This window comes from Canis lupus, chromosome 6 (genome assembly GCF_011100685.1).
Source record: "Canis lupus familiaris isolate Mischka breed German Shepherd chromosome 6, alternate assembly UU_Cfam_GSD_1.0, whole genome shotgun sequence".
NCBI classification, from domain to species: domain Eukaryota; kingdom Metazoa; phylum Chordata; class Mammalia; order Carnivora; family Canidae; genus Canis; species Canis lupus.
The window spans coordinates 29,090,176-29,098,340 of record NC_049227.1 but is presented as its reverse complement, the minus strand read 5'-3'; the positions used below and the strand labels follow the sequence as shown (position 1 = coordinate 29,098,340).

The following is an 8,165-nucleotide window of genomic DNA, read 5'->3' as shown; positions in this document are numbered from 1 at the left end:
AGGCCTCACAGTAACCGGCACCTTCTCAATCGTGGGCAACTGGGGTGACTGCCCCCAGCACCCGCTTCAGCCTGGTGCTTGGAAGAGGTGGACCCCAACCCCAAGGTGAAGTCTGACTGGTTTAATCCAATCCCAGACCTGCACGCAGTGGCCCAGACCTACATCAGTCAAGCTGGGGCCGACACAAGGCTCGGGGGTGGAAGGTGTGGGGTGTGCAAACGGGACCGCGTTTAACAAAAATTCACAACGCAGGTGCCTGGGTGGCTCAGGGGCTGAGCGTCTGCCTTCGGCTCCGGTTGTGACCCTGGGGTCCTGGGGGTCGAGTCCTGCATCGGGCTCCCTCCTGGGAGCCTGCTTCTCCCTCTGCCTGTGTCTCTGCCTCTCTGTGTCTCTCATGAATAGATAAATAAAATCTTTTAAAAAAGGAAAAAAAAAAGGTTCAACAAGCTCATGAAAAGATGCTCAGGCTTGGGTATGACTGCAAATGGGCACCAGGTTCCGGGGGGAGGTGCTGGTGAAAATGCTGTAAAACTAGATTGTGGCTGAGGGTTGCACAACTGAATTTACAAACATGAGTGAATTTTATGGGGTGTAAAGTAGACCTCAATAAAGCTTTTAAACAAGAAGGCCTCCCAGAGGTCTCCTAAGGCCCCCGGGGCAGACCCCCTCCAGGTGTTTGACCTACCAGCAGCCTCCCTGCGCTGGCACGTGGCACATCCATAAAGCAGGATGGGGGACGTCTCTGCTGGGGCAGCCACGGTGAGGCCACCTGGCCACCTCCCCTCCTCCCAGGCCCTCTAGCTGATGACAGACCCCCACCCCACCCCAGGGTTGGCGGGGAGGCGAGCAGGGCAGCCGAGGGGGGCAAGGAGCACCGCTGTTTGGGTAACCAGCTCGGGACCATTGGCAGCAGGCCCCCTCCCCGCCCTTTCTCCCCCATGGCCCGAGTCATCCACGTTGAACCTCCACTCCTGCGGGCTCTCTGAGCAGATGAGGACCCCTTACCCTGACGTGCCAGAGGGCGGCTCGGCACCTCGACCCCCATGAGCTCAGAGACATGAGACTCCAGTCCTGCAGAATCTGAGCGCAGGCCCTGGAGTCAGACCTCCTGAGTTCAAATCCCAGCTCAGCCACTACGTGGTAGTTTGATATCCAGCAAGCTTTGTCACCTCTCAGAGCCTAACGTTTTGATCCAAAAGAGTGGCCATAATAAGGTAAGCATGCCCGCCTGGCGGACGATCGCAAGGATGCAGGGGATAGACATGGAACTTTCTGGAATCCTCATCTCTTCACATTGATCTCCTCCTGATGTAGGAGTCCTACAGGACCCAGAGGTGGGACAAGGCACCAACAGGCCTGACCCGTCCCCTGGGGTTGGAGAACCGGGCGGGGTGGTGGGGCTGCTTTCTGCTCTTTGCTTTTCTCTCCCCGCCAAGAGACGTGTGGAACACGGTCTGGCGGCTCCTCCAAAAGCAACACCTACAGTTGCTCTGTGACCTCACAATCCCACTCCCGGCGATGTATACCTGAGAAAACCTAACATCCGCACAAAAACTCGTACGGGAATGTTCCTGCAGCCTGTATTCATAGGAGCCAAAAAGGGGAAACAAAGTCAGGTGTCCAGCAACAGCTGAGCGGAGGGACACGACGGCCTATCCACACGTGGACTGTTACTGAGCCACGGAAGCAGCGTGGAGTCCGGACGCCTGCTGCGGCTGGATGGATCCTGAAAACCTTACGTTCAATCGAAGGAGCCAGACAGCAGAGGCCGCGTATTCCCTGGTTCTCTTCGTGCGGATGTCCAAACGGGTTGGCTGTCCCGGGCCGGGCAGGGGGAGGCGGGGAGTTACCCGGGACCCAGCACTTTGCTCGTTTCTCCGAGATGCTGAGATGCTGCAAGGGTTCGAGCAGTGGCGGTAGCGACGGTCGCACGTCTGCCAGCCTACTAAGAGCCAGTGGGGGTTACTATAAAAGGCCAACGTGTATGGCACATGAATTACATCTGAATAAAATCTTTAGACTCAGAAGGACCTTCAAGGTCACCAGGTCCAACTCTGTCCCTAGAAGTGAGCGGCCTGAGGCCGGGAGGGGAAGAGACGTGTCCAGGGGCCCTCGGGTCTGCGGGCTCAAAGGAAGAGGTGGTGGTGGGGGTGGGTGGGGAGGTGTGCTTCCCCCGCCCCCCCGCCAGGGAACCCTGGGAGGCAGGAAGGGTGGGTGTCTCTTGGTTGGATGCAGGTGTCCTGTCTCCATGCCGGTCCTTCAAGCAGCCCAGGGTCCTTCATGTCCGCCAAGAAGAAGGGGCAGGAGGGCAGGGTGGAGACCCCCTGACCGTGTTCAGAAGGTGGGCTGCATGCCCGGCCTGCCAGATAACCCCCTCATCTTACGAGGCTGAGAGAGACCCAGAGGGGTGAGGGGGCTTGCCTACTGAGGTCACAAAGCCGGCAGGACGCAGCTCAGAGTGCAGCTGGGTCTGGGGGATCCCAGGTCCCCCAGAGGGGAGGGGCCCCTGCTCCCAGGCTGCCGGAGTGGGAGGGGCTGGGATTTCCTCCGCTGAGCCAGCTCGGTGAGTCACGGGGGCCCTGCAGCCAGGCAGGGCCCTAGCAGCCCTCTCTGTCCCCCCTGGGTCTCTGGAAACAGCTGTGGGATGGGGGCCCAGGAGCCCACACCTCTGGTCCACTCCGCCTCAGGGGCCTGAGGCCAGTCTTGTCTCCCAAAGGGTCCTGGGCCAGTCCCCGGGCTGAGGTCCTATCCCTGCCCAGGGCACCTCCGGGTAGGTTGGAAGGGGGCCGGGGTTGCAGGTTCCTCCTGGGTGCTCCCCCAGTGCCCGAATGGTCTGGAGTTACATCCCCCAGCTCCCAGGGACGATCCTGTGACCCCAGCCCAGGACACACATCAAGGGCGCTGCCAAGGAGTGAGGAGGAAGTGTGAGCTGGGAGGCAGTCCTTGCAGTGGGCACATGGTTTTCTTCGGGCCTGTACCTCCCTGGAAGCACAGGGAGGCCTTAGGGGGGAAGGTGGGGAGAGGAGGCCCTTAGGCCACAGGGTGGAGGGCTGCCTAACCCACCCCAGGGCCGGGAGGGGAGGGAGATGCCCTCAGACACTGCAGAGTTGGCCTTGGCTCCGAACCTCAGAGCCCAGAGGGACTTTTGGGAAAGGAGGGGCACCTGTCAGACCTTTGCTGCCCCTCTTGGCAGCTGCTTGCCAGGCCTGGATTCGTCTCATCACACCAGACCCATGAGGCCACTCTGCTGGCCTCCTGGTACCTGGCACTGGGGACACCCCCTCATCCGCACCCCTGTTGCAACTCTAGGGACTTGGCCCCAGACTCCATCGCCTGATGCCTCCTCGCTTTGACACATACTTGTTCCAACTGCCCTCTCTCCGTTTTTGCCCAGAAAATTCTATCCAGTCATCACAACTCAGCTCCAACCCCATAGCGAGTCATCCCCAACGGCCTGGGGAACTTGCCTTCAACATCTTTCCTTCTTTGGTCTAGAAAATAGCGTCTGGACAGAAGTATTACCTGATCACATCATCTGAATGGCTTGGGAGCATGATTTCATTGGAACTAGACTCTGACAGTGTGGGTCTAGCACCCTGATTCCATGGTCCAGGGAGGAATTTAGAGACCATATGACAGAGAGTGGGCAGTCACTCTGACAACATAAATCGACAGATCCATGGACTAGAACAGAGTCTAGAAAGAGACTTGGGTCCTCAGAAGAATTTAGTCTGCAGTAGGGTGACCTCTCCACGTAGTCAGCAAAGGATTGAACATGCAATTAGCTACTTTGGCTTTTTTTTTTTTTTTTTAAGATTTTATTTATTTATTCATGAGAGACACACACAGAGAGAGAGAGAGAGGCAGAGACACAGGCAGAGGGAGAAGCAGGCTCCATGCAGGGAGCCCAACATGGGACTGGATCCCGGGTCCCCAGGATCACACCCCGGGCCAAAGACAGCGCTAAACTGCTGAGCCACTGGGGCTGCCTGCAATTAGCCACTTTGGAAATGAAACAAAGTGAGATTCCTACTTCACCCAGAAACAATCGCCAATAGCCCATTGACTGCTTAGGGAGACACAGTGTAAACACTGAAAGAAAACAGACACACTAGCGGCAATGAGCACACCTACTATTCAGGTCTTGGTTTCTAATTCCCATCTCTTCTGAACTGAGGGTTTCTCTTTGGAGAAATGGTGGACTCCAGATGAGCTTAGGGTATCTTGTATCAAAAAGGGAGAAAGTGGGGAGCCTGGGTGGTTCAGTTGGTTAAGCGTCTGCCTTCAGCTCAGGTCATGATCCCTGGGTCCTGGTATCGAGCCCTATATCAAGCTCCCTCCTCGGCTGGGGAGTCTGCTTGTCCCTCTACGTCTGCTCCTCCCCACTGCTCATTGTACTCGTTCTCTCTCTCAAATCAACAAATAAAATCTTGTTTAAGAAAGTGAGAAAGCCATCAAAGACGAGAAGAATAAAAATTGAACTTTCGACCATGAAAACAAACAGTGACTGCAATGAACTGTAATATATTCAAGAAATACAAATCCCCGGGTCTGCACCGAGCCTCAATACTCAGAGATTCGGCGTTTGCAAATTTACCTACATGCTAAAATTTATTTGTCACCCCCAACTCAATAGAGTACTCTCAGGCTTTCTTGGCCATGCACGGAGCCGAATGACATTTGAGTCATCAGACACACGTATTCCCAGCTGAGGGAACACTCTGACTTCTCGTTACGGCTCTCATAGCATAAGCAAAGGTCCTTTCTGTGGTCTCATTTAGTGCCATGCTTTTCGCATTTTTGTGGGGTTTTGTTGGTGATTTTGCTGCTAAACATGGCCCTCGAGCTTAGGATACTGAAATTTTGTTCTTGAGGATAATAATGTATTCATCTCCCATAGCGTGGTGCGCTTGGCACGTAGAAAGGCTTCAGTCCCACCCCCCAGTGAGATCATGGCAGCTGTGATGACTACCATGGCAGGCCAGGCCTTGTGCAAGGGGCCTTGTGCATGCTGTCCAGATGTCTAGGTTTGCACTCCCTGGCTGGCTGTGTGACCACAGGGAATTTGCTTAACCTCTCTGCACCTGTCATAGGATTATCGTGGTGATAAATAATAGTACCAAACACTAATGGGACCATTTGAGGATTAAAGGAGATGAGGCCTGGGAAGGGCTTAGTTTAGATTGGCACAGAGCAAGCTCTCAATAATGTTACGGGTTTAGAGATGCAGAAAGAACAGGGCAGGTTTCCACAGGCTGCTCTGACCAGTGGCTGAGTGCAGCAGGGCTACGGGTCCTCTTTCTCAGAGGGAGGGAGTTTAAACATACACGCACCCACCTATGCATATTTATTTGAAGAACCTACCCTCGGGTTTACGGACATGTATGAACACACACAACACACGCGCGCGTGCGCGCACACACTCGCACATCCGGTCCTCATTATTTAGTAGCAGATTCTGCATCTGTAAAATTGCCTGCTCGTGAGGATTTATTTGCAACCCCAGAATCAATACTCATGGTGCTTCTGCGGTCATTCACAGGCATGTGCAGAACGGCAGGAAATCTGAGTCACCCCCTGTGCGCATTGCCAGCTGAAGTTGAACAAAGCCACACGCTGCCTTCTCATTTTGGCTCCTACACCGTAAACAAATGTCGTTGTTGAGGTCTGTTTGGCACCATGGGTTTTGAATTTTGGTGTGTGGGCTTTTTTTTATTGGTGATTTCAGTATTTTAAATGGTCCCTAGATGTGGCACCAAAGTGCTAAAAAACACCAAAGTGTTGGGGTGAGCTTCGCGGAGAGAAATACTTGCTAGGTAAGTTTCGTTCAGACGCAAGTTACGTCGGCTCAGAGTTCCATGTTCATCGATCAACAATGTGTAGTAAATGAGGTGAATAAGCTGTCTCTAAACAGGACTGCACAGAAAACCGGGTTACATGTTGATCCGCGGACAAAAATGCAACCAGTGGCTCAGAGGAACCTAACCCTGTGTAACCCCTAAGAGCAATGGCTCAGAATTTGCTAATCCAGCATTTGCAGTAAGTTTATAGAATATAAATACTGTGAATAACAAGAACCAACTGTGTATGATTTACCATTCCTATTATGCAGATGAGAAAACAGGCTTAGAAGAATTCAATCCCTTTCCAAGGTCACAGGGCTAGCTGTGTCCTCAGACGTGGGATTCAAACCCAGCTCCATGGATGCCAATTCTGCAGCTCCTCCCCACAGAGCCCAGGCATCTGGAACCCCTAGAGGGGACGGTGTTCCGCTGGACTGCTCAACCACGCTGCTGTCTCCGTCTGGAAACACTACAAGGTGGCCTGGAAACTTGTTCCCTGTCCTGGCCCCTGAATAGGTGGCGACGAGGGTTGGGGGCAGCTGCTGGTTGGTAGAGAAGCAGGTGCCAGCAAAAGGAGCCACATGGGTGGCCGGTCACATATCGCTGACTCATGGAGGGTGGCTAAGGGTTAGGGGAGGCCCAAAGGGGCCGGGTCCAAGCCCTGCTCCTCCACTGGCTGGCTGTGACCTCAGAGCAGCTCCTCAGTGCCCCGAGTCCCTGGTCTATACAGGTAGAGCTAACTTCACCTTTTGGAAGGGCTGAGAGGCACACCTGGGACAGCTCACTGTGCATCTTAGAGACCAAGCGACACAGTGATTCGCGTGCACCTCTGAGCGAGCTCAGGAAGAGGGGCAGGCCTTCACCCTGTCCATTTCACAGATGAGGTAGCTGAGGCTCAGCGTGAGGGGCTGGGGTTCTGGGTCAGGACTCTTGTAGTGTGAACACAGGATGGAGAGGAAACATTGGGGGCCACAAGACCCCCTGGGGGAAAGAGAAGACGACCAGAGGGGGAATGAGTCTATCCCAACCCACCTTTTAGTTTTGCCAGTTTTTTTTTTTTTTTAAGATTTTATTTATGGGAGAGAGAAAGAAAGCATGAGCAAGTAGAGGGGCAGAGAGAAGCAGACTCTCCACGGGGCAGGGAGCCCAATGCAGGGCTTGAACCCAGGACCCTGGGATCATGACCTGAGCCGAAGGCAGGTGCTTAACTGAGTGAGCCACCCAGGTGCCCCAGTTTTGCCAGCTTCCAACTGGAATGTAGAAAATAGGGCTGGGCATGGCCTTGGGGCATCCGTTCTGCAAATGCTTGTCCACCCGCTATTGTGCCCCAAGCACTATGCTGGACAGTGATGTGGGGATGCTGCTGCCATCGGCCATAGTCCGATATGGTCCATAAAGCCCTTTGTGCAGGGGGCTCATGAAGCCAAATAAAAACACTCTCCCATTGGAAGTCGACTGTTAGAGCAGTTTTTACCTGCGGAATTAGCAAGCCACATGGGAGGAGCCGGTTTCAGAAGCATCATGGTCAGGGAGAGGGTCCGTGAGTCACGCAGCAGAGGGCAGATGAGAGGGGTCAGGGGAGGGTGTGCGCATCGGGGGTGGGCAGGCATTTCTGAGAACAGGGGTCAGAGAGCGACGGCCTGCAGGACAAACCTGGCCCGCTTCCTGTTTTTATAAGTAAAGTTTTATTGGAACATGATCACGCCCACCCATTTCCAGAATGCCCAGCACTGCTTTTCTGTTGCACCAGCAGAGTTGAGTCATTAGTATAGAGACCATATGGTTCAAAGAGCCTGAAGCATTTATTACCTCGCCACTTGTGGAGAAAGCATGTCTACACCTGCTTCAAGGTTAAGGCTTGGTCACTGCTGTTCTCCACCATCCCTCCAGCACCCAGCTCGGTGTCCAGCCCAGCAGAGACGGTTATAAAGTGCAAGGAAGCTGCTACTAACATCATTTATTTTCTGTCTTTTTTAAAGATTTTATTTATTTAGTCATAAGAGACAGAGAGAGAGGCACAGGCATAAGCAGAGGGAGAAGCACGCTCCCCGTGGGGATCCGATGAGGGACTCGATCCCAGGACCCTGGGATCACGACCCGAGCCGAAGGCAGACGCTCAACCACTGTCACCCAGGTGTCCCCAGCTAACATCATTTTCTAGTCCTGTTCCTCTGAGCTATTTTCAAGCATTTATTCAAAAACACATCTTCCAGACAAGACAGTAAGTGCCCAACCCTTGGCAGAACAATGGAGACTAAGGAGAGGCCCCCACCCCGCGTGGCCCTCGCCTCCTTCGCGGCCTGCCTGTCCCCTGGCGGGGCT

General features: G+C 54.1%; 1 long non-coding RNA gene across 1 annotated transcript; it reads left to right on the top strand.

Moving 5' to 3' along the window:
• The first annotated feature begins 2,434 nt into the window (after positions 1–2,434).
• On the top strand, positions 2,435–7,389 carry LOC102156374. Its single transcript, XR_005360900.1, has 4 exons — positions 2,435–2,563; positions 5,543–5,665; positions 5,748–5,816; positions 5,915–7,389. It is a non-coding gene; the product is annotated as an uncharacterized LOC102156374 (long non-coding RNA).
• Positions 7,390–8,165: the final 776 nt, after the last annotated feature.